Source organism: Aotus nancymaae, unplaced genomic scaffold (genome assembly GCF_030222135.1).
Source record: "Aotus nancymaae isolate 86718 unplaced genomic scaffold, 86718_ANA_hifiasm-v0.15.2.pri h1tg000006l, whole genome shotgun sequence".
Classification (NCBI taxonomy): Eukaryota; Metazoa; Chordata; class Mammalia; order Primates; family Aotidae; genus Aotus; species Aotus nancymaae.
This window is the reverse complement of record NW_026988417.1, coordinates 36,284,563-36,312,179: the sequence shown is the minus strand read 5'-3', so window position 1 is coordinate 36,312,179 and position 27,617 is coordinate 36,284,563. Positions and strand designations below refer to the sequence as shown.

The 27,617-nt window shown below is 39.6% G+C and overlaps 1 protein-coding gene across 4 annotated transcripts in view; it reads right to left on the bottom strand.

Moving 5' to 3' along the window:
- NWD2 (NACHT and WD repeat domain containing 2) overlaps positions 1-27,617 on the bottom strand; it is a 208,408-nt gene that overhangs the window by 19,071 nt on the left and 161,720 nt on the right. The window lies entirely within an intron of this gene.

Here is a 27,617-nt window from a genome sequence, read left to right as displayed (position 1 = left end):
TTTTTTCTCTACTAAGCTGGTGAAAGAAACCTCTCACAGGAAAACAATGAACAAATATGTACTCAGCCTACGTCAAGGTGTGAGAAAATAACCATAGAGTGCTGATGGGCATGTAAAATGATCTAGCATTTGAAGCGCAATCAGGCAATATGTATTAAGATCCCTAAAAATCTATCTAATTTTTTACTTGGGATTTTTTTCTTCTGGGAATTTGCCTTTAGAAAATAATTAAGGATACAAATAAAGATTTTAAGAAAAAATTTGTGCTGAATTGGTTTCCTTGAAAGAACTGTGTAATAACCTATATGTTCACTCAAAGGATGTACTACATTGTATCATACAACTATATTGACTTAGAGATATGTTTACAAATATATATTAAGTGAAAAGGGTAAGTTACAAACTGGTATACGTAAGATGATTCCAGGCTGGGTGTAGTGGCTCTTGCCAGCAATCCCAGCACTTTGGGAGGCTGAGGCGGGTGGGTCACTTGAGGCCAGGAGCTCAGGACCAGCCTGTCCAACATGATGAAACCCTGTCTCTACCAAGAAATCCAAAAATTAGCCAGGCATGGTGACATGTGCCTGTAATGTCAGCTACTTGGGAGGCTTAGGCACAAGAATCCCTTGAACCTGGAGGTGGAGGTTTCAGTAAGCCAAGATTGCACCACTGCACTCCAGCTTGGGCAACAGAATGAGACTTTATCTCAAAAAAGAGAGATGATTCCAGTGTTTTTATATTAATATATATAGAGATAATATTACACATATATGTTAGAGAGAATATCATGTATATATCTATACACAAACATACATGAGAAACATTTTATAAAAATACAAACAAGGTTATTAATGGCTATCTTTGGATGGTTTTAAATTTACATAGGTCATTTAATAAGTTTATTGCTTTTTTATTAAAAACTTTTTTTTGGTATACATATATAATATTTTGTAGTGAGAAAAATAGCAGGTATTTAAACATTTTAAATGTAGTGGTGCAGGCCAGGCATGGTGGCTCACACTTGAGATCCCAGCATTTTGGGAAGCTAAGGCGGGCGGATCACCTGAGGTCAGGAGTTTGAGATCAGCCTGGCCAACATGGTGAAACCCCTTCTCTACTAAAAATACAAAAAGTAGCCGGGCGTGGTGGCATGTGCCTGTAATCCCAGCTACTGGGGAGGCTGAGGCAGGAGAATCGCTTGAACCAGGGAGGCAGAGGTTGCATTGAGCTGAGATCGTGCTATTGCACTGCAGCCTAGGCAACATAGCGGGACTCCATCTTAAGAAAAAAATTAGTGATGCCACCTATTTGCTTTGTGGAGCAACCCTTTCACGGTTGCTGAGAGTGCTTAAGCCAGTGGTTCGTACAGTGTGGTCCTGTAACCAGCAGGATCTGCAACACCTGGGAACATGCAAATTCTCAAGCCCTATCCCAGATCTACTAAAAAATAAACTCTGGTTACAGAGTGAGCAATCTACGTTTTAGCAAGTCCTCCAGGTGGCTGAACGTCTGGTTTAAGCTAATAAAACTATTAGCTTATATAGCACTTAGTATTTCAATTAATCTTCATCTTATCTAGTAAGGAGGGAACACAAAGGGCCTCTTATATAAGCCTACATTAACCAAAGCAATTTGTCTACTTTATTGTATCCATGAGACGCTTTCTGCTCTATCTGGGGGCATTTTTGTTTCTTCCTCTCGTTGATTAGCATTTTAGCATAAACATCAAGCTGTGTTTATCCACTGGAAGGTGAACTGCAGGTTTGGCTTCCCTAGGCGGTACTTCTAACTACTTCAACTGCCTATTCAGTATTCACGGTGCTCTTTTCATCTGAAACAGGCAGCTGAGAGAATAAGAAAAGTCCCTTGTAGATCTGTGTCCACATACATTCATGACCTAAACTCTACAACTCAATGATAAGCTCTCTGAGGGAGAGGCCAGAGCTGTTTATTCCTGGCTCACAGAAAGGATTAAAACACACAGTTGTTGACTAAATGAATGAAACAAGACAGATGAAGAAATCATTAAAGTTTGTTCTGCTCTTCTCTGAAGCTTCTTTTTGTAGTCAAATAAAATAGTTCAACTCTCAGTAGGTGGAGTAACAACTTGGGAAGGTCCCAGTTTTGTGAGCAATACTCATTTCAGTCCCATTCCTTAAGCAGGTATTGTATAAACGTATCTCTGGTTGGACCGTGTCCTCTCTCTCTCCTTAGCACATAAGCCATCTCATATAACTGGTTTACTGAAGTGACTGTGGGTAACTGAATTCACTGCCTCAAGCTCAAGCCTCCTCAATACTAGCCTTAACAACCAGAAAGGAAGTAGATCTAACCTGGCTGTTCTTTTTGGCTGCAAAAGCCCCTTTGGAAGGGGCTAGAATGCAGGGATGCCACATTATTGGTATCCATCATTTCAGCATGGTATATGAGTGTTCTACAGAGGGTATGCTATTATTCCCAAGCCACTGTATTAGTCTGAAGGCCAATTAAAAGCACTTCTATTTTAATCTGCATTGGGCCATTCTTGATAACAGGTTCATATAACAAAAATGACATACCTCAAGTTGTTTCCCAACTTCTAATGATTTCCTCTTCTAAAATCTCTTATGCTAAACAAATAGGCATGATCTTTCATTTTACCACACATACAGAGGAACATTATCTTTTTTAGGGTAACCAACCTGGTGATTATCTCATTATCTTGACTGATTCTGGATAAGGATAGCCAGCACTCTTAGTTGGGGCTGTATGCCACTAAGAATGAGTTTTTAATGCTGGGATGAGTCATCAAACAGACTCATATGGATGAAGTAGGGAATAAGACAATGTCTAATCAGTAGGCATTGGTGTCCAAAAACGTATACAGATGGAGTTTGGTCATTAGGGGAGGACCAGGAAGACAGGCGGCATGTTACACATGAGATTTAGTAATTGACAACACTCCATCTAGTAGTCAGTGAGGTCTTGGAATATCATGGACTCAGCTGCTACAATCCAAGGCAAGACCAGTTCGGTTTTAGGCATGAAGCAAGGAAGAGGACAAAATAGAGAGTACAGAAACAAGATCTCGTCCCAGGACAGCACCATCATGATTGTACAGCAATGTACTGCTGGTTCTTCAACTTCTTTCTGCTCTAAACAAGGCTGGTCCTAGAGACTAGGGTACAGTCAAATCTATGGATCAGTTACTAAAATGTGCTCCATGGATCATCTACATCTGGATCACCCAGGATACTTCCTAGAATGTAGGTTGCTAGGTCCATGCTCAGATGGAAAGAATATTGTGAGTGAAGATTCTCAGGAACCTGCGTGTTAAAATGAAATTCCAAAGGAATTCAGAATTTGGAGCCATTGCTGTGGGCAGTGTATATGTGGTCTCATGAGGAATGGTTAGCAAGTACTGAAGGGGCAGGACCTGGACCACAGTGGATCACTGAAATGATTATTTAAAAATAATCATTTCTTTTCAGTTGAGCACCTGGCACCAAATACTGCAATTATTTAATCGATATAGTAAGGCAAAATGTTCCTTAAAGATTACTAAAAGAGAAAAAAAATCCTTATCCCATTCAAATAACAAATATATATTGAGTGCCTACAATATATAAAGTGGTAATATAGAACCTCAGAAAAGTAATACTACGCTACAGGCTTAAAGTTACTTATTGGATTGTTCTCCCTTAGTCTTTTCCTTCTCTCTATTGATTCTTCCTTTAGGTGGAATGCTCATAAATCATGAATCAGTTAATTTTTAGGAGTCTGAGACAGGATTCCACCTCAATCTTATTTTGCTATTTGAGAAACAGCAAAAGTGAATTTTGCTTCCACATTTTTCAGTAAGACATTTTTGGTTTTGTGTGTATGTATATGTATATGTGTGTGTGTGTGTGTGTGTGTGTGTGTGTGTGTGTTTACAGTTCTAAAATAACATAACAATATTTACAAATAAGGCAATACACAGATATTTTACCAGGAACCAGAGAATCAATTTAGAGAGGGGGCAGTCCAACTAGCTGCAAAGTCCAGCTCATATGGCCAATGGACCAGAGCAGGGGTGGAAGTGGGAGACCAAGTTCAAGAGGCTAGTAGCTAAACTCTAGGCAGCAAGATGGATTCTACTGTTTTGTTTCCTAATTGGACTATTCCTTAGCTCTGCAGCCATGGGGAGTACCCATGAATGACTTTAGGGCAGCCACAGCAGCTATGATCAAGAAGGCATCCTTCTCTGTTCACTGGCAATAAAGTATTCATTCCAGCCACTGAAGAAGAAACATTTTCCACATCCTTCTGACCCGGTTCTCAAGAAGCTTGCTTTTTGCTTAGTTAAACCAACTTTGCCAGTTTTTAGGGAAAAAATTGGTGCAGAGATGAGAGACTACATTCAATTTTGCATTGAGATCAATTTTTATGAGTTACACTATTGATTCATCTGCCTATGACCCTAGACAGAAGAAATGCATATGACTGAAATAATTTTCTACTTTTTATTTAATTGTTTAACGATTCTGTCAATACATATGTGAACATAAACAAATGGGATTTTTCCTGTCTGTAGAAATCTATAATCATCTCTCTCCCACTCACCTTACCAAATGTGGAAATACATTTAAATCAGCCCATTCTTAAACACTGAAGACACATAATATCAGCTAGGCAGAAAGCAACAATACAACACTCAAATATAATCTGGGGAGTTAGGTCCAAAGGGCTGAAAAGTCCAAGAAAAATTTCTCAGACTTTTAACCGTAGTTTCTGCATGTATAATACTAGAATAACAAACACTTCCTGATGTTTTGGAACTGCATAGAGGTAGTGGTTGTACAACACTGTAAATGTAGTAAATGTCACTGAATTGTCCACTTTAAAATGGTTAATTTTAGGCCGTGTGAATTTCATCACAATTAAAAAATACTTTCTGAACTATTGAGCCCTTTAGAATGATGAACTTAAATGTAAAAAGACTCTACTTTTTAAATCTCCTTTTCCTTCTTTATATGCTGATATAGCTACCTAAGCCATTGCTTTCAAAGGCTTAGAGATAACATTTTCTCTCCTCTCAATTGATTTTTTTTTCTTTTCCATTGGGCAAATATTGATTTCTTTCCACTCTGCTCCTCATGTGCAGTTAGCTCTGCCTGGGCTTGCAACTGAGAATCTTTGGGGTCTGAGTCTATGGCATGCAGTTTGCATTGTACCCAACAGAACAGAGGAGTAAGTATTCTTGAAGGTATTGATGAACTCAGTGTGTCCTTGACTTTACTCTGTGGTGGGATGTCAGGAAAGACATACCATGCTTTGTTGGGCGTGAGGCAGCTGCTCCCTGGACTGCTGTTTGTGAGCCATTGCTCATGGGAGAGCTGTAAAGGAAAAGAGATCTCCACTCATCCTCCTCCACAAACTGGTGCTGTAACAAGCTGAAGCACATACTCTTTAAATGCCCTATTTTCCCAATCTAATCACCGGAGCAACGGAGGTGGGTCTATTTCTCTCTTTCTATATGCTTCTATTTGTTAAAATAAAATTTTATGATTTTATGCATAACTTTCCCTTACATATGATCTCATTTAACACTAAAGAATCTGTGAAGTAGGGAGAGACACCAAGGCTCCCAGACCTCAGCAAGCTTGCTGAGATCATGTTTCCCAGAAGACAGGATAGTACCAGCATTTGAATACAGAACTTTAAATACAATAACCCCATTATTTCTACTTCATCAAGTTATTTTGCTACTTCCCCTTCTGAGAGTATCTTAGAGTAGCTCATTTGATTGTGATAGTTCTTGCGGCTTGCACACCTGGCAGGGCTACCATGTATGGATGTGCAGGCATCCAGTTGTGTACTGCACAGCTCCAGGGAGCACTGTTCACAAGGACTATGGCATGTTCAATGTTATATGTATATGCTACATGTCTTAGGTGTTGGTATTCTTTCTACTTGATTTATTCCTTTGGGTGGGAGAATGGTGGTTGTGATGCATTCCCTGGAGCTCATGGCCAATGTTAAGAACTCTACTGTGGAGTGAGACCACCTGAACCCTGCCAAAGAGGCAGCTGCATCTCATTCACAACTTAACATTATGTACTCAATGATTTGGAAGTCAAGAAGCACCTATACATCTATTTAAATTTGTTAATACAAACATAACATACTTTATTTAGAAGTAAATCACAATGCAGTTACTCGAACTTTAAGTTTCCCATGTCACAAGTAGGAGGAGGAAATGGAGAAATGGGGATGTGATGGTTAATTCTATGTGTCGACATGACTGGACCACAGGATGCCCAGATATTTGACTAAACATTATTTCTGGTTGCGTATGTAATGTTGTTTCTAGATGAGATGAGCACTTGAATTGGTAGACTGAGTAAAGCAGATGGCCCTGCCAAATGTGGGTATGTACCATTCAATGCATTGAGGGCCTGAAGAGAACAAAAAGACAGAGTAAAGGGGAATTTGTTCTCTCTGCCTGACTATCGAGCTGAGACACTGATCTCCTGCTCTTGGACTGGGACTTATACCATTAGCACTCTTGTTTCTTTGGCCTTTGCACTTGGACTGGAATTTATACCACCAGCCTCCACAGGTCTCCAGCTTGCAGATGGCAGATCATGGGGTCTGCCAGACTCCATAATTGCATGAGCCAATGACTTATCATAAATCATCTATATATAGTCGATTGATTTTGTTTCTCTGGAGAACTCTAATACAGGAGGAGATGGGGAAATGATAATAAATTGCAAAATAATAATGACAAGTGACTAAAACATTCCCTGTTAAAATAATGTCCACATTAAAGATCATCCAGATAAGGTCTTTAAGAAAGGTCATATTTTTGGCACCAACAAACATGAGGGTAATATTTTTGGAAAACTGTTCATATCTCAATTATTACAGATACACGCTTGTATGCAGCCTTGCCAAGAATGAATGTTAGCAGATATATCTAGCACATTAAGTATTCTTCATTCAAAAACATTCAATTATCTGGATATTCATGATGGTGCTGATGGTCTATAATAATTTGATATTTACTGGCATCTCTCTATGGGCAAAAAAAAAAAAATTCCCACATTATGTATACAATGAGCCTGTGTTTCACATACTACAAATATGAGTCTCTGAAATAGGATATACTGACAAAGGGATACACTCATGGGTACAAATACTTAATCTAATCTGCAGATAAAAAAGAATATTTTGAAGTTAGTAGAAGGCAAGGCATTAGGAGTGACCTAAGTAGATTGTTTTGTCTCTCTGAGTTTCAGCTTTCATATTTGTTAACAGAGATAAAACTCTTCCTTTGTATACTTATCTGGCCACCTATTTTCTCTGGTGTGTCACAAGAATCAAACACGTACTGATGGTAAAAGCACTCTGAAACGTAAAGCACTTGGTAATACACAAAGTATCGCTATATAAACATAGTTTATAGAGAAATATGTATACATGGCATACTAATACATATATACACAGAATAGAAACAATTGCTAAGAAGTACAGCTGGGTAGATAGAGGAACGAAGTGTTTCTTGATAGAAAAGACAAACAGAGGCTAGAAGGGAGGAAAAAATGCACAGGCAGTTGCTTACAGGTGGTATGAAGGTAAGAAAATGTGTGGTCAGATAAGGACAAACTTATCAATGCTGCAGGGGTGGAGAAAAAGAGCTTGAAAAGAATTATACTGGGTTAACTGCGCTAGCTAGCTGGAATCACAGCAACAGATGTACAGTCACCTTTACAGGGAACACAGGCAGTATTTTAAGGGCAGACGGCAAACCACATGTAAAACAGAAGTTTACAAAAATGAAGCTGTTTGTATTATAATCAGTGTGTTAATAGCTATGCTTGCAAGAATTGAGTTATTTAAATTCAGTTTCTCTATAAAGGAAGCCGGCGTTGCTATGGACTAACTTGTGTCTCCTGAAAATTCATATGTTGAAGCCCTAACTACCCATGTGACTGTATTGAAGATGGGGCTTTTAAAGGGGTGATTAAGGTTCAATGAGGTTATAAGAATAGAACCCTAAACTGATAGAACTGGTGCCCTGATAGGAAGAGAGACGCCAGAGCTCTCTCTGCCAAGTGAGGACACAGCAAGAAGATGGAGCCTATTCTAGGCTGCAAGACAGCCCTCCCTGGAACCTGACCATGCTGGCAGCCTCATCTTAAACTTCCAGTTTCCAGACTGTGACAAAAAAATTTTCTGTTATTTAATCTACACAGTCGACAGTATTTTGTCCTTGTGGCTTGAACTAACTGATACAAGCATAAAGATTAACAAAGTGAATGAGATTTTGTCAACGTAAGACCTGCTGTGTTTGGCAGTGATTGTAAAATGAGGCAGTCAAGTCATAGATTAGGTAATTTACCAGTTTCATCTAACAGATAGCAGAACAACTAAACTGATGCTTCAATTAACTTTCTTTGAGACATAACAATTCTCAGCTTTCTCAGAATCACATTATAGCTTTACTTCTTTCTTGAAACTGACATTCGTGCTTTAATTATAGTTATTAAATATACACACAAACTCACTGTTGGACTCTTTGTATTAATAAAAATTCTGCTACTTTTTATTTGTTGCAAGATGCTTTTGCATGTAACAAAGTGTCATTACTTGGAAAACAGTGAACACAACCATTATTCTTTAGAAATATTGGAACAAAGGGAGCAGCCATAAGGGTGAAAGCACTGTGTAACAGAGCCACATGAATGGAGCCATTTCGGAGTTTGCAGTGAACTTAAATTAGTTCCAATAACCCTAACCCTGGCAGTTGCCTTACACAATTGAGAACTGTCAAATGTGTAAGGATTACTGGAATTCTAAAATGCTAGAGAAAGAATTCATTGGGAAAGTGAATACAAAAGGAGCCAAGGGTAGTTCAGGGAGTTTCACACACAGTAAAAGTGAGATGTCTGTACTATTGAAGTGGTGCTGTCCATGAAGAATTAGAGATGTGGATCTGCGGGCCAAAAGATTAAGCTGGCTGGAAGAGTAGTCCTGGAAGTTATCAAGGACTCACTCAATAAATACTTATTGAGGATTTAACTTACCTTTCAGGGTGAACAACTGTTTCTGTGTGCTCAGGACTGTCCTAGTCTGAACACTCAAAGTCCCAGGAACTGCCCTGGTCCCAAATAAGCCAGGACAGTTGGTCATGCTAAGACAGTCATGGTCCCTTCTCCTTTTGTGCATTTTTTCTAGGAGAACAGTCAGATATCTGTATCGATTAGATAGTTTCAGGGGCAATTACAGAGCAGAAAGAGGGTGGAGCTGAGGGCCACCAACCTTGAGTGTGGCCACAGAAGCAGAGGGTGGAAGAATGCAAAAGTATCACTGAAGTCAACAGAGAAAAGAATACTCTTCAAAACGTTTATACAGATCTGTTATAGAGCAATGGAAAAATGGACAAAGGATGTGAACAGGTGATTCATATATGCAAAAAGATAAATGCAAGTATGAGAAATAATAACGCTCATCCTATTAACAATCAGAACTGCAAATGAAAGCACAAATGTGGTAAGATCTTTTTGCTTATCAAACTGACAGAGGAAAATAACGAGCATACCTAGTGGTTTCTAGGCAACTAGGAAATAGGCACTCTCAGACACAGAGTGCCAATAAAAATGAGTATAACATTTTGAGGATGTAGTTTGGCAGTAGATATAAAATTTCACTTTTAGAAAGTCATCCTATTTGCAGAAAGATTTGTGTGCAAAGAAGTTCAACAATTTTTAGCTTATATCTTGGCCTTATTCTATAAGAGATGTTTGATTTACCAGTGTTAATATAAACAAGAAAACTGAGAGTAAAATTTTCCACCAAGATGATGAATTCACATAATGTGTGGGACGTAAGTGTGCTCTAAGTTTTCATCTTTCTATTTCTGAGAAACTACAAAACCGAGAAACAAAGAATAAACAACCCAGTTGACAGCTCAGTGTTTTGTCATATTTTCAAGTGTTTTTTAAAAAATTAATAAACTATTTTTTGGGGAACAGTTTTAGACTTAAAGAAAAATTGAGTGGATAGTAAGGTCAAAACTGAATGGAGCGTACATTCTAGTTTTCCCTGTTTTTAGCATCTTACATTAGTATGGTATATTTGCTGTAATTAATGAACCGATATTGGTACATTTTGATGAACTAAAGCCCACAGTTTATTCAGAGTTCTCTAATTTATACTTAATATCTTTTTCCTGTTTCAGGATTCCCTCCAGGGTACCATATTACACTCACTTTTGATTTATCCTGGGCTCCCTTTGGCTGTGACATTTTCTCAAGCTTTATTGTTTTTGATGACCTTGACCATTGTAAAGAACAGCAGTCACATATTTTGTAGGATACACCACGACTGGAATTTACCTGATATTTTTCTCATTATTAGACTGGAATTATGGATTTTTGGGAGAAAGATCACAGAATTTAAGTGCCATTTTCATGATATCAAGGGTACTTACTATCAACGTAGTTTGTGCGTATTGACACTGACCTGGCTGGGACAGTGTTTGTTGGTTTCTCCACTGTACAGTTATTCCTCTCCCCTCATTTTCATCCTGTACTCGTTAGAAAGAAATCATTATGTGTAGTCCACATTTAGGGGTGAGAGGCTCCCCTTTTTTAGGGGAGAGTATCTACATTACATAATCTACTTAATTTATTCTGCATAAAAGACTTGTCTCTTCCTCCTCATTTATTAATTTATTCAATAATTTATATTCGTATGGACTTATAGATATTTATTTATATTTGGGGTTATAATCCAATGCTACTTTATTTTGTTGCTGAAGTTTTTCCAGCTTTGGCCATTGGGAGAACTTTCACTGGGTTCCTGGGCTCTTTGACTTACCACCCCTCCATCCTTTTTTTTAAAGAACTCCTTACTTCTTGGTACTACAAGATGCTCCAGTCCCAGAATAATCCATTTCTCTAAGGAGTCCTTATTCCTTTTATTAGGGAATGTTATAGAAACCAAGAACAGGGTGCTAGATGTTGTGCTGCTACTGTGCTGTCATTTCTTTTAGGTCCTCTCTATTGATGGAGTAAAGAATTATAGATGTGTATACTAACCTGTGTATATACATGTATCCACAAATATTTCTATCTCTGTTCTATATGAAGTCATTAATCTTAATCTATATTAAGTTAAACATGAGTTCTTCATAAGCAAGTATCTCCAACTTTGACTCATTATCATGGATCATTCTAGCCTCCTCCTGCTACTGATCTGTACGTTTGACCCCAACAGTGAGAAACCTGAATCCCACCGTCTGCCAATTACTTAATCGGTCAATTCCAAGATACATGTATAGTAGTGTGAGAATTGTTAGTCTCCTCCTTGTGGGAAATGATCTAATCAACAAGAGCACAGTATTTATGTACCGTTCCTTTTGCCTTCAGGCCTCCAGACTCCCTTATTTCCAATAGATCTTTTTTTAAAAAAGAAATAAAACTTAACATAAAGTTGAATTCCCTTTTGACCTGCAAAGCTAGGCAGATTCCCCTCCTTCTCCCCAAGATGCAACAATTATTATACACTTGTTACATACCCCATTAGTCTATTAGCAAATTCCATATATAAAAATATACCTCCATATGTTTTTTATTTTAAAATTTATATACATTATATGAGACCTATTCTGTAGTTTTAAAATTCATTTTTTTTTTTGCAATGGCTCTATGTTAAGTTTAAATCCAAACTATTCTTTTGTATAACTCTGATATTTTCTCCAAAGAATGTTCCACATTTTCTCCATCAATATTTTACTGATGAATATTTAGATGCTCTTTTTTGCTTTTATAAATATTGCCATACTAACGATGCCATCATTAAGCCAGCAAATTTTTTTGGTTTTCTTTTATAAAACAATTTTTAAGAGAAATATATTCTAAATTTTATTTATTTTTATTTCAATAGGTTTTTGAGGAACAGGTCGTGTTGGTTACAAGAATAAATTCTTTAGTGGTGATTTCTGAGATTTCTGCACTCATTACCTGAGCAGTGTACACTGTACCCAATATGTGGACTTTTATCCTTCACCCTCCTCCCACCTTTTTTTTCTGAGTCTCCAAAGTCCATTGTATCATTCTTATGCCTTTGCATCATCATAGGTTAGTTTCCACTTATGAGTGAGAACATATCATGCTTGGTTTTCCATTCCTGAGTTACTTCACTTACGATAATGGTCTCCAATTCTACGCAGATTTCTGTGAATCCCACTATTTCGTTCCTTTTATGGCTTTGTAGTATTCTATTATATCTATCTATTTATCTTACATTTTCTTTATCCACTTGTTGGTTGACGGGCATGTGGCCTGGTTCCATATTTTTGCAATTGCAAATTGTGCTGCTATAAACATGCATGTGCAAGTATATTTTTTTGTATAATGACTTCTTTTCCTCTGGGTACATACCCAGGAGTGGCATTGCTGGATCAAATAGTAGATCCACTTTTAGTTCCTTAGAGAATCTTCACACTGTTTTCCATAATGGCTGTACTAGTTTACATTCCCACCAGCAGTGTAAAAGTGTTCCCTTTTCACCACATCCACACCAACATCTATTAGTTTTTGATTATGGCCATTCTTAAAGCTGGCAAATATTAACTATATCAGTGGAAATTACACCAATTTACATTTATACATTTTATGTACATATATAAAGGTATGTAAATATTTTTATTTTAAAAATATAACAAATATATAAAATGAGTTCCATGCTCAGACCTGAGTTCTCACTCCATACCTAAAAGCCTGGACTCCAGTCCTGTTTCAGTGCCTGTGGATCCTAGTTCTTGCAGCTGCTGTCCAGCTGGCTTGGTCCCTACCCCGCCTGGATACACTGCACAATGCCTGGCCCACAACAGGCTCTCACTTCTCCTGCTGCCTTGTGGGGGTCAGCCCTAGTCGGTGTGTCTAAGGCTTCTTTCAAGGCCGCCTGTGTATGCAGATCCTGCTGAGGCCTTTCAGCCATGCTTGGAAAACCTTCCAAAAAGGCTGAATTGTCCATACATCCTGCTGATCCATGGTTCCAAGGGAAGTTTCTTCTTTTTAACTGAGGACGCAGTCGACAGGCCTGGGAGGAAGCTTGGCCTGTGCACCATGGGCCTGAGAAAGGAAAGCTGGCCAGGAGGGAAAGCTGGCTCAGTAACTGTTGTTTAAATGGTGACACCAGCATCATTAATGGGTATCCATTATTAAGGCCTGGGCTCATGAAGTGTTCTCTTCAGTATGTGCCTAATCCTTAACTGGACTTTCCCATTTATAAGTTCTGGATATTGAGTGTCTTTTGCCTATTTTAAAGCAATGATTCATCTACCTGGCATCACTAGCTCCTCCACATGAGAAGGGAGAATATGAACTAATTCTAGACCATTAACTCATTTGATCTTTATAACCACATTGTGATGTACTACCTCCACTTTAAAGCCAAGAGAGCTGAGAATGAGAGAGGTCAAGTAACTTGCCTAGGAATCTGAACCCAGGTCTCTTCTAACTTCAGAGTCTATGCTATTTCTCCTATACCATGCTTTCTTCAGGGAGATTTCCAAATAGCCCGTTTATCCCTTTAGATACCTTAAAAACTCTTTAAAACAAATTTCAGTTGAAAAAAGTGCCTAAATTGCCTTTTATACTTTCATTTCATCCCAATATATGTCTTAAATACAATACATTGAATGTAGTTCAATTTTTTTTTATAGGGAAGTATTGACAATGGTTCAGAGCAGAAGCTCTCCACTCTGTGAACTTAGGCAACTTATTTAACCCCTCTATGCTCCGGTGTGCTCCCTTATCTGTAAAATATAGAATCCAACGATGCCAATTTCAGTGGATTTCCCTGTGGGTTAACAGCATTAATAGAAGTAATTGGAATGGTAACTGACGCATAAATGTCCTATAAAGGCTAACACTTACTACTGATGAATTAATCAATAATCCATCACTGTATATTGATCCAATTATTTATTATACTTTTTTGGGTTCTCCAAGTGTCAGGTTATAAGATGCGATTTTTCCTGCTATCACTGTACCTGCTTCCAGCAGTCTTCCTTTACTAGATCAAATGTGGAATGAAAAGTGTACATTAAATAAGTCTGACTGATATTCAACAGGGTAAGATTCATGACTTTAGCAGAATCTTGTTACAGCGACTTCTGGAGCATAAAGGTCATTTATCTTTGTTTATTTCTGAGTGTCGGGTTTTTATTTTTTGCAGGGCTGGCTGAGGCCACTTAAATGCTGATCTCTAGATGAAGAGGGTGTACTTCTCTATAATGTGAAGAAGTCTAGCATAGGCAGTAGTCATTTTTAAAAAGAGCTTATTGTGACAACTTTCACACATATGCAAAAGTACAGATAATAGCATAACAAGCCCCTAGATACGATCATCCACTTTCACCAACTATCAACATTTTGATAATCATGTTTCAGAGTCCTATCATTTGATCACAAAAATTCCTTCATATGAATTTTTAAAAGAATTAATGTAATCCTCACAATATTATTACACTCAGCAGAATTAAGGGTAATTTCTTTATTTAAACTCCACACTTGGTCTACATTTAGATTTTCCCAGTTGCTTCAGAATTTCTTTTTGCAGCTGCCTTGAATTAAGAACCAGATGAAGTCCATATATTGCCATAAGGTTGGAGGCTGCTGGAAGGCATTTTATTCTATAATATCCCTACTCCCTCTCATGTCACTGATTGGTTGGATAAGCAGGTTGTTTGTCCTGTCGACCAGTGGCTTTCAAAGTGTGGCCCCTGGATCAGTGGCATCAGTATCTCCTGGGAACCTGCCAGAAATGCAAATTCTCTTCTCAAGCCCCATATAGTCCCATAGAAGCACAAATTTTGGGAGCAGGGCCCAGGATATTTCTGTTTAACAAGCCCCCCAAAATCTCCTGCTTGGGTATTAATATTGAATATCTCACAAAACAAGCCCTCCAAAATCTCCTGCTTGGATACTAATGTTGTTGAATATCTCACAATGTAGATTTAGCTGGGTGCCACTCCTCCTGTTGTAATTTGCCTTCTTCGATTTGCTAACCTATAAGGTGGCAGTTAGATTTACAGCCTTGCTTATGTTCAGGTTCATTTTTTCTTTTAAGTTCTGGGATACATGTGCAGAATGTGCAGGTTTGTTACATAGATATACATGTACCATGGTGGTTTGCGGCACCTATCAACCCGTCATCTAGGTTTTAAGCCCCACATGCATCAGGTATTTGTCCTAATGCTATCCCTTGCCTCCCACTCCGGACAGGCCCCATATGATGTTCCCTTCCCTGTGTCCATGTGTTCTCATTGTTCAACTCCCACTTATGAGTGAGAACATGTGGTGTTTGGTTTTCTCTTCCTGTGTTAGTTTGCTGAGAATGATGGCTTCCAGCTTCATCCATGTCTCCACAAAGAACATGAACTCCTGTTTTTATGGCTGCGCAGTATTCCATAGTGTATATGTGCCACATTTTCTTTATCCAATCTATCATTCATGGGCATCTGAGTTGATTCCAAGTCTTTGCTATTGTAAATAGTGCTGCAATAAACATACATGTACATGTGTCTTTATAGTAGAATGGTTTATAATCCTTTGGGTGTATACCCAGTAATGGAATTGCTCGGTCAAATGGTATTTCTGGTTCTAGATCCTTTTTTTAAGGAAACAATTCTTCACAGATGGTACTGTCCTTCCCACTGTATCAATTATGACGCACATAAGATCCGTGTGACCCACTGTTAGAAATGCTGAGACAGACCAGTGCTTGGGATGTGTCGGTCTGATGCCTGTTCCACCATCCACTGATGATTGCTGTCTAGATCCATTCTTTCCTTTGGGATTGCAAGAAAATTACGTTCTAATATCATTTATTCTGCATTTATTAATCATTTTCTACTTTTTTTTTTTGCAGCTGATGCTGTTGCTTATGTTGGGACTATAACAACCTCCATGCTCACAGTTAAAAGTGGCATGACTTAATGTGACTTATGGTTTATAAATTTAAAAAATCTTTGGAGAATCTTTTCATAACCCTTATGATAAACTAACAGTTTAGAAGCCACTCATTTAATTAGTGAAGAAATCACAATTTCACAATTTCAATTCTGGGTTCTGGTTCTAAATCAACTGCTGTTTACCTGTGTGCCTATGCTAAGCCAAACTGCCTGCTCAACAAAGATCTGTTAAGTACCTCTAAGTCCCTTGGTCCCCTTTACTCTACAATGACAATAATTTCCCATATTCCTACCTACCTGACAAGGATGTTAAAATGTTCCAAGACAACGTATGTCAGAGCACTTTGGGTGAAATTATAAAAATGTGTCCCTTAGACCTGACTCTTTATGAAGTAGAACAATGTTTTTCTCAAACATTTTTTGACTGAGACCTACAGCAAGGAACACATTTTATATTAAGACTCTGTTCAAACAAACACATGTTAGAAATGAAAGTCTCAGTTATCACCCCAGACCTATAGCATCAGAAATTTTGGGAGTGGATCCAGTAATCTTTTTCGCCAAATGATTGTTAACTATATTACATGCAATTCACCTTGATGTTTTCTATCCTATTCCATTTCACTAAAGATTGCTGATGGCAACCTACTAAATAGAATGATTTCTTGATCTACTATTAGAATACAATCCGCATTTTAAAAACGTATAATCCTCCAAAGGAAATCTCTTCTCTTATAGAGTTCTGTGTCCCTCTCCATAGGATTGCTTCATTCTTATAATTTGTTTCCCTGCAGGCAAGTGCCCTTGATTTCACACACAATTACCTACAATGTCAAGGTGGAGCTGTCATAAAGGTATAAAATGGGTTCTCAGAGGTGGGTGACATTGATTTGAACTACAGGAAAATCTTGACACTGAGGATACTCATTTCTTCATTGATTCATTATTTCAGGGAAGAGGAAGCTATGATAAATGGAAGACAAGATTATTGGCTGATGTGGTTTGGATCTGTGTCTCCACACAAATCTCATATTCAATTGGTAATCTCCAGTACTGGAGATGGGGCCTGGTGGGAGGTGACTGGATCGGAAAGGCACTTTCTCATGAATGGTTTTGCACTATCCCCTTTGGTGCCATTGCCATCACAGTAAGTTCTCACCAGATCTGGTTGTTTAAAAGTGTGTAGCACCTTCCCCTCTCTCTCTCTCTTGCCCTGTTCCACCTTGTAAGATGTCTTGCTCCTCCTTCACCTTCCACCATGATTGTAAGTTCCCTGAGGCCTCCCCAGAAGAGTAGTGGATGCTGCCATGCTTCCTGTACAGCCTGTGGAACCACGAGCCAACCTCTTTTCTTCATAATTTATCCAGTCTCAGATATTTCTTTATAGCTGTGTGAGAACTGACTAATACACTGCCCTTCCTGAGGTTACAGGCTGAATCAGAAAGAAAGGAGGGATACGGGATGGGCAAGCAGTGGTGAAAGAACAAAGAGCATGGTAGTGTCTATAAGGGCTCACAGACTTCAGAGAAGATGAAACTAATCAGAAGGTTGACTATGGATGGATAAGAAAGCAAAACTTGAACTGGCCTCTGCTGGATGGAAAGGATTTCATGGGGCTTATTGGAATGAGGGTGGGAGAGGACCTTCTAGCTGGGATATGCAGCTAAGCAAATGCTCATAGTTATTAATAGGGAGGGGTGCTTTTCAGAGACAATTAGAAGCCTGGCAATAATAATAACAGAGCTTTCATTTTATAATCAATAATCATATCACTTACAGAGTACTTCCTATGACATTATAAGTTAGATACTGTTATTCCCAAGGTTGAGAAAGTCTTATTGGTCATACAGCAAGTATATGGCAAAATGGAGATCTAAGCTCAGGCCTGCATAACTTTGAAGTTCAGAATCTTGTCTATTATTCTCAATAGCACAACTGGGATGAAGCTCATGTTAAGAGCCAGCATGTAATGGTACGTAATGGTATTTAAGGGATGAGTGGCTTAAGTGGGGACTGGCTGAGGAAAGTGGATCTGATTCCACAGGTCTCTCATTCCTATGATCTTGATGAGCTATGAGATGCCAATAGTTTTGAAAAGGAAGTACTAGAGTTTGCCAGTGAAAATTTAATCAGTGCACTGTCAGTATCATTCTTATGAGCTTTCATTTTAATGTACATTCCTGAATTGGACCTAAAAGAGGTTCAAATCCCATGACTTGAAGCCTATCTCTTTTATGCCATAGACAATAAAAATAGCTAAGTCTGACCAAGAAATGCTTCACAAATGTGAACCCCATGGTTGCAGTGTATGTACTGGAGAAATAAGTAGACTCACTGCCCTCTGCTATCAGAGATGATCTATTCATTTTAGCTTTGTCCTAGAGAGGATTTGAGCTTTAAATGAGGTCTAATGATGCTTCCTGCAAGTAAGCATGAGAGAGAAATGCAGGCCAAACTCATCTTTTTTGTCAGGAACCCACTCCTCGGAAGTCATCTTCACTGGGGAATCTGGATCTGACTCCTAGGAGTTTGTTTCCCACTGTACTAGGCACACCAGTGTTCTTATAGTTGGGTAGTTTGTCTGTGGCCCCTAAAGAAGCATATGTGGCTTCTTTAATTATTTCGGCCCCTTCATGTCCACTTGAGCTAAATTAGGTATTCAAAAACCTATTACAACACTCTCTTTTATTGTTCCCTTGACCCATATCACCAGATAAAAATGACCATTTTTAAAATTTTTTTCTTGTTTACCATGTTTCTTTTATAAGCTATCAGAATGAAGGGTCCTTGTCTGTCTTGCTCATCACTGTATTCTCGTGCCTAGACCAGTGCCTGGTACATAATAAGGGCACAATAAACATTTGTTGGAAGAAGAGAGGGCAGCTGTGGGAGTGGCATGCTGTGGGCTTAGAAATCTTCCCCGTACTTTTTCTTCCAGTAGACTTTGCTTGGTGACTCCACAGAAAAATTATGAAGAAGTGAGCTGCCTAACTCTCTGTCTCTCTCAGGGAATTAATTACTTGGGTTGGGACCTCTTAGTCATCAAGAAATCCTTGAAGCATTCAACGTACAGTTGTCTATGCTATGAAAAATGGTGTATTAAACACAAAACTCGTAGATTTTACATAACAAAAAAGGACAAAAGACAATAGTGATGGTTAAAATAACAAAATCCTAGACTTAGTAGAAACTTTAGTGAGAATGTAGTTTCCTCATTTCAAAGATGAGGAAATTGAGTCTTCCCAAAGGGTTACATGACATTACAGAACCAGTGCAGCTGGGTTTGTGAAGAGCCAGGCCTAGAGCTTATTAGCATTTCTAATCCCAGCCTGATCTTTCTACTTTACACACATAAATGCCTTCTTCATATGAGAAATTCAAAATAAGAATTCAATTCACCAATAGACAAAAATTCTAGATATGGGGTAAGTACATTACATTTAAATATTATTACAGAAGACAATGTCTGATGAAAATGAACCAACATCCTTTTCTTCCCTATGATACCTCTGTGATTATCCATTTGGTTAACAGCATACAATCTAATTCAGTGCTTCAACATCGAATTTTCATAAATCACCATGTTTGTTGCTGGGAAAGATAAAGAAAAAGAAAAGGACACTGTTCCTGATCTCAGACACATACAATTAATCACAACAGAAGGCAGTGCTATAATGAAAGTGTAAAATAGGTACTATTCTAGCAGGTTTTGTGCTGCTGTAAAAAAATATCTGAGACTGGGCAGTTTATAAAGAAAATAAACTTATTTCTTACAGTTCTGGAGGCTGAGAAGTCCAAGGACATGACAGCAGCATCTCCTCAGCACCTGAGGAGGCCCCTTCTTGCTGTGTCACATGGCATAAGGGCAAGTTAGCACACAGGACAGAGAGAGAAAAACTGAGGCTGAACTCATCCTTTTTATTGGGAATCTATTCCTGAAACAACTAATCCACTCCCAAGGCAATGGTGCTATTTATGATTGATGACTTAATCACCTCTTAAAAGTCGCAGCTCTTGATATCATCACAATGCCAATTAAATTTCAGCATGAATTTTATTTGCTGGTACACAGAAGTGGGTATCGTTGATTTGCACTGGAACAGAGAGGAAAGTTTCTCATTGAGGACAATTTCAACAAGAGGAGAAAAGACACTGAAGATGGGGAAACAGCAAGGGCAGAAGTTGAGAGGTCTGAGGATGGGCATGGATGTTCAAAGAACCAGAAAGGTGTGCAGAAGACACTTGTTCCAGAAAAGAAAGTAGAAGGCCCCAAGGTGGATGGTAGAAGACCTTCAGGCTTATACTAAAAAAATTTTTTTTTCTAATTCTTTTTGAATACCACTAAATTTTTGTGTAGGGGACTAACATAATCACACATATCTTTTAATGAAATAATCCTGGCATAAAATTCTGAGAAGAAAGCAGCTGCAGCTGAAGGGATCAGTGAGGGGCCCGGGTGAGAGAAGATGAGATTCTGAACCTGGGAAGTACCCAAAGCAATGGAATAAGAGTCACAGATGGAAGACAATGTGTGAGTCTGTAAACCACACGGGACAGGGAGGAATCAAAAGTACAAGAGACAAAGAGTTAACTGTCAGAGACGATCCTGGGGCAGTGAACATCAAGGTGGTACCTCTGGAGAGCAGTTTTTCTTGTTAAGCCAGTTGGCAAACTGGGCCAAATGGAGGTAGGAGATCTCAGGTGGAGATGAGTAGGCACCCCTAGGGGGCTCATGGAGGCTGTCCTCTGTTTCTCAATAAGAGGGAAATAAGATCTCTGGCCAAGGAGGAGAGAGAACACAGATAAATTTAGGGACTGCATAAGTAAAAAATGATTACACAAAATTGACATTATAAGCTGTTCTAGGAGACATGGCCCTTAATTTAATAAGTAGTTTGTTGACACATTACCTATATCTGTTTTTATAAACAAGTGTTATGATTACTTGTTCTGTTTGTGACTTGTACAAAATGACTATACAATTTCAATAAATAGCATAGGCCACTGAAGAATCCTTAATAATCCTGCTTGCCAAGTGCTATGGCTTGGATATGGTTTGGCCCTGCCATGTCTTGTGTTGAAATCTGATCCCTACTGTTGGAAGTAGAGTCTAGTGGGGGGTGTTGGGGTCACAAGGACAGACCCCTCATGAATGGTTTGGTGCTGGCCTCCTGGTAAAGCTCTAGGAGTTTCCTCAAGAGTTCCCTTGAGAGCTGGTTGTTAAAAAGAGCCTGGCACTGTCCCCCCTCTTGCTTTCTTTCTCAAGACATTGACCTGCCTTTACCTGCTCCCCTTCTGCCATGAGTGAAAGCTTCCTGAGGCCCTCGTCAGAAACAGATGTGGACACCATGCTTCTGGCACAGCCTGCAGAACCATAAGCCAAATAAACTTCTTTTCGTTATAAATTACCCAGTCTAAGGTATTCCTTTATTGCAACACAAATGGATTAAGATATCAAGTACAGTCTGTCTGTTTCAGTCAAATTTTATGTGTAAGAACCACAACTAAAACAATGTAACTACTGTTCTTTAAGGAAAGACCATCTGGCTTTTCCAATTCTCATTTCAAGAAATGCAAATTGATTGACATGAAACACTCACACTTTCCATTTTGTTTGTAATACATTAGTGATCTCAATAAAAGTGAAATACTCCATCACTGCTTCCATAAAATGCCTATTTGTCAGTTACTCATCAAGAGCAGGTACACAGGGAAATTAGTCACAAAGTTGAAATAAAATATTTGAGAATTCTTAGCTGGCTTTCTCAACTTGGGCAAAAATCAGGTACATTTTTATATTGAAAACGGTCCTTCTAAGTGAATTAATGATGGGGAACTCTGTGTCATTCAAGGGAGGAAATATATGTCACCACTCTAATTTTCTGACTACAGATGGGCAATTCCTCTTCACTGCGGGCTGGTTAACAAACCACAGGCAAATGGAAAAATCCATGCTGAATGAGCCTGATGCCCTAAAACACAACTCACAAAGGTAATTTCTCTTTATTTTCCCACTGGAAGGATTGCCAGGGAAATTGAGCTGTTAGCTCTGGGCGTCTTCATTACTTAAAATATATAGGCCAGATAGCAACACACTTGGAGACTAATACTAGGAATATTAGAATGGATGGGAAGGCAAACTAATGGTAAGGGATTTTAAAAGAGGCAATTTACCCATATGTATCTGTTTAGATTCTCTCGATTTCCAAAGTTGCTGAAACTTCCAGTTTTGAGATGGTGGGGGGTACAGAGTCTACAATCTTAACTCCAGTTACTTGTTACTTACTGATTTAGATAATATGGGAGACAGAAAAGAAGTGTCCAAAAGTCTGAGAAAGGAAAACCTGGTCTAGTGGTATTCAAACCTGAGCATGCATCAGAATCACCTGGCGAGCTTGTTAAAACACCATGCCCCTCCCTAGAATTTTTGAATCTTTAGTTCTGGGGTAGGGCCAGGTAATCTGCATTTCTAAACAACTCTTAGGTGATACAGATGCCACTGGTATACCTGAGGAAGCAGCATAAAGTTACAATCCTGAGTAAAAGCATAGCACTTAGGCCTTAATGAAAGACTTACAAAAACGAAGCTTGTTCTGGAGAAAGAGGATAAAAAGGAAAACCATGTTACCACCCCAAAAGATTGGGTCAGAAGTCACTTCACATCAACAATAGGCAGAGTTGAAGGCGTCGTAAGTGGGAAAGAGAGCCATTTTAAAGCTAGGAATAAGGGAAATATTGGGCCACCAGGTTAAATGAGGGATTTTTCAACTGAATGATCTCAAAGAGAAATCATTTTAATTCAAAAGTAGTAACTTTAAGATATATAGCTAATAAATAAGTGCATTTGAAAGAAGCCAAAAAATTGTTTTAAAAATACTTATCTTAACTAAGACATTTGGAATTAAAAATAAAATAAACTGGGGTTAAGAAGCCCACGTTGACTGAATCCAGGCCTGTTCCTACTATATTCACGGGCGAGGAGATTGCCAGAGAGGCTTAATAAGCGAGGTCCACCGCCTAAGCTACCCATGAAATGAAAATGTGATTAGCCTTGCTGATGTGACAAACCCATCTAGATTTTTCATTGAGGGAGTTGGGTGGGAAAATTACAAAGCTGTAAACATTCGCCTTCATATGTGAACGTCATCCGCACTGTCCTAAACGTACAGTTAAAGACACAAGCCATCATTTGAAAAGAACATTAAATATGTTCCTTTTGCAATTCAGTATAACACTTGTATCTTTCTTGATGAACTATCATCATGCTTCCTTTTTATCATATGATGAAAAATGTGAAATTTACTATGGTCCTCTTTTTGTCACAGCAGCCAGAAAATCCCATGTTATGTCTTCTGTTTTCATCTGGCATTTTCCCTTAAAGGCATTTCGGATATTCGTTTCTCCCTAGCTCCTTATTTCTTAGCCAGCATTCATATTTTGTCTTTATTAATGTGGGGAAAAAAAGCAAAGGAAAACCAAAAACTTATTGTTTCTTTTAATATAAGTTCCTGTCAAATCCTTTTTGGTATAGATAGGGTTATATATAACGAATTAAAAAAATATAACCCTGTTTAGTCACGAATACTTGCAAAGCTTGTAAGAGTCTGTTTATAAAGATAAGGCTGATCCTAAGTCAGGATGTCCTTCCTGGGGGCCAAAAGGTTGTGGTAAAGACCATAGGCTTTCAATGTAGACTTCCAGGATTTGAAACTTGACCCTGCCATATCGGTTGGGTGACCCTGGATAAGTTACTTATTTTAAATTTTACTTTAAGTTCTGGGATACATGTGCCGAATGTGCAGGTTTGTTACATTGTTCATGTGCCATGGTGCTCTTCTGCACCTATAAACCCGTCATGCAGGTTTTAAGCTCCATATGCATTAGGCATTTGTCTTAATGCTATCCCTCTCCTATCCCCCCCAGCCCCCTGACAGGCCCCAGTGTGTGATGTTCCCTTCCTTGTGTCCATGTGCTCTCATTGTTCAGCTCCCACTTATGAGTGAGAACATGCAGTGTTTGGTTTTCTGTTCTTGTGTTAGTTTGCTGAGGATGATGGTTTCCAGCTTCATCCATGTCCCTGCAAAGGACATGAACTCATTCTTTTTTATGGCTGCATAGTATTCCATGGTGTATATGTGCCACATTTTCTTTATGACCCTGGTTAAGTTATTTAACCTCTCTAGGCCTTGGGTGTCATCTGTAAAATGGCCTTAACTGAAGCACTAGCCTTCAAAGAATCTTGTGAGGATTCACTGATGTTTTGAATAGAGTGCTGTGAACAATGTCTGGCCCATGTTAAGTATTTGGCAAATATTTTAATTAAAAGCAGTGGTGATGAAATTATGCAACTCACTCAGTTGTGGAACTGAATGGTGCTGCTTCAGTGCATGTTTCTGGGCAGTGGGAGATCTCTTTTCAATTTAGAGTTGATCTGGAAGATAGGCTTCCACCAAATGAGTGCTCACAATGAGATCCTTCTCCAGCCGCAGCATGGCCAATGCAGAACCCAGAGGCAGGGGACAGAGAGTAAAAGAAAGATGCAGTAGAGGAGGGAGGGAAAAAGGGAGGGTGAGAGAGAGAGAGAGAGAGAGAGAGAGAGAGAGAGGGAGAGAGAGAAACTGTTCCCAGGGTAACGAGTTGCTAAGTTGCTAGGGACAAGCATTTGGCAAGGGGTGCTGGCGAGAAATTTCCTAGTTCAAGCAATTTCCTTCAACAACTTCTAACGAAAGTGCTCTGTACTTACAGTGAACCTAAGAATGTTGGGGAACTGGTAATAAGGACTCTGAAGTCACCCTCACTCCAGAGCGAGCTACTTTATGGGGGCTGGCAAGTCCGACTCTGCACGGCAGGCTGGTGGCTGGAGACAAAGGTGAGAGTTGGGGTTGCAGCTCAAGCATGCAGATAATGTGCAGGCAGAATTCCTTCTTCCTGAGGGACCTCAGTCTTTTTCTCTCAAGCCCTCTTCAACTGATTGGATGAGGCCCATCCACATGATGGAGGATAATCTGCTTTACTCAAAGTCTACTGATTAAAATGTCAATCCAATCTTAAAAAGTACCTTCACAGCAAAATACAGACTGGTATTTGACCAAATATCCGGGTACTCTGGCCCAGTGAATTTGACATGTAAAACTAACCCTTGGCCGGGTGTGGTGGCTCATGCCTATAATCCCTGCACTTTGGGAGGCCGAGGTGGGCAGATCACAAGATCAGGAGTTCGAGACCATCCTGGCCAACATGGTGAAACCCCCATCTCTACTAAAAATACAAAAAATTAGCCAGGTATGGTAGCAGATGCCTATAATCCCAAGTACTTCAGAGGCTGAGGCAGGGGAATCGCTTGGACCCAGAGATGGAGGTTGCAGTGAGCAGAGACTACGCCATAGCACTCCAGCCTGGGCAACAGAGCGAGACCTCATCTCAAAAACAAACAAACAAACAACAACAAAAACTAATCCTCACAAGGACTTTCCCTAACCTCAGAAATTTCATTAAAACCCAAGGAAGGACAATAGGCTATTGCAACACTGTAATGAGAAGCTCCTAGACACACTTGCTGGGCTGACTAAAAAGTGGCCACCCTATTCCTGAGATGCTCATCCCTATCACCAACTCCCAGGCTATTTCAGTGATGACTGGAGACTGGAAAGGAATTCATTCATTCGAGAAGTCACTTCACTTTGTGTTTGTTTTTTGTTTTTTTTTTTGAGATGGAGTTTCACTCTTGTCCCCCAGGCTGGAGTGCCGTGGCAGGATCTCAGCTCACTGCAACCTCCGCCTCCCAGGTTCAAGCGATTCTCCCGCCTCAGCCTCCCAAATCGCTGGGATTACAGGCGTCCACCACCATGCCTGGCTAATTTTTGTATTTTTAGTAGAGATAGGGTTTCACTGTGTTGGCCAGGCTGGTCTTGAACTCCTGACCTTAGATGATCCACCCACCAGGGCCTCCCAAAGTGCTGGGATTACAGGCGTGAGCCACCGTACCTGGCCTTGCTTTGCTTTTTACTTTTCTCAGATTAGTTCCATTTCTCTCATCAAGGGAGGAAAGTTCCATCTGTAGAGACCGAGCAGATCACATTTGACTTCCTGAGTGAGACCCGTTGAGTTGAAGAAGCTGATAGAATCCTCTCCAGTAAACACAGCAGGTGGAACACACTTGGAGATTTCTTGAGAGAACCCAAGATGTAGCTCCAGGAGCTTTGCTGGATTTGGAAATATGGAGACTGGTGCCCGATTCCCTTGTAAAGAATAGTGACGACAACAACCTATTGAGAGCCACATATGAAGTCAGGATAAGGCAGCCTGTGCTTCCAGAGATGGGCATGGCCAGGGGTAAGGAGGTGTGAGTTTCCTGTGGATGAATTAGAAGGCGTGACAGAGTCAGGCTCCAATCATCTTGAAGGGACTTCATCCAACAGGGTCACATGCCAGGGCGAGGACCCCACCAGTAAGAAGAAATAAGGGGGCTCACTGGGGTAGGAGTGAAACTGGGATGGAAGCCCTAAGAGGATAATCAGATAATATCATATGTGTCAGGATGGAGATTCCCACTAAAAGCCTCCTCACAAATGAGTTCCATGAAAGAGCTCCCAATATTTGTATGCCAGTCATGACGGAGTGCAAGATGGCAGGCAGAGTTGGCCATATTTCCCTTGATTTTTGCTCCTTTTCTTCTATTTCCCCTTCCCATTGATTGACCTGAAAAACCGAGAAATAGTACTTTGAGGTCCAGAAGGCCGGGAGTGTGATGAAGGAAGAACAAAAAGGGCCGATGCGAGAACTGACCAGGCCTTCACCATTATGGATCTGGGACATCGAACCAAGGAGAGGCAGACTCTTTAAGCTGGATGTGGGGCTGACACTTTGATTTAGACTGACTTGGACTTAGTACTTGAAAGTGGGTCTTGATAGCATCTGTCTGAGATGCATTCCTTCCCCAGTGGGAAGGAATCCAGCAAAGCACATTTATAGGCAGTGATGCATAAACAAAACAAACCCCAAGTTCTCTGTTCTTTCTCTTATGTGTCCTCAGGTGAGCTCAGCCCCTTCAGTATGCTAGTTGTACAAATTTAAGAAGACTTGGCCCCATCTGAGTTCAGCATGTATCACCATTGCTCCGATTTATCATACACTTTGGAAGGCTGTGTGGCCCTCCACATGGCAGGGCACTATCTGCCTGTCAACTGAGGGCTACGAGGAGGGTGAGGTCTCAGTTAAAAATTAACATAAAGGGGCCAGGTGTGCTGGTTCATGCTTGTAATCCCAGGATTGGGAGGGCGAGGCAGGTGGATCACTTGAGGTCAGGAGTTCAAGACCAGCCTGGCCAACATGGTGAAACCCTGTCTCTACCAAAAAAAAAAAAAAAAAAAAAATTAGCTGTGTGTGGTGGTGTGCACCTGTAATCCCAGTTATTTGGGAGACTGAGGCAGGAGAATCACTTGAACCCGGGAGGTGGAGGTTGCAGTGAGCCAAGATTGCACCATTGCACTCCAGCCTGGGCAGTGGAGTGAGGCTCTTAAAAAAAAAAATTATCATAAGTGTTCCCAATAGAGGAAAATAGGCCAATTTGTATAATGTTCTGAGTAAATGAGCCAATCAGGGACAGACAGAAATTTCCCATATACATGGATACATCTCTACTGCAAACACTAGTAAGTACTTAAAT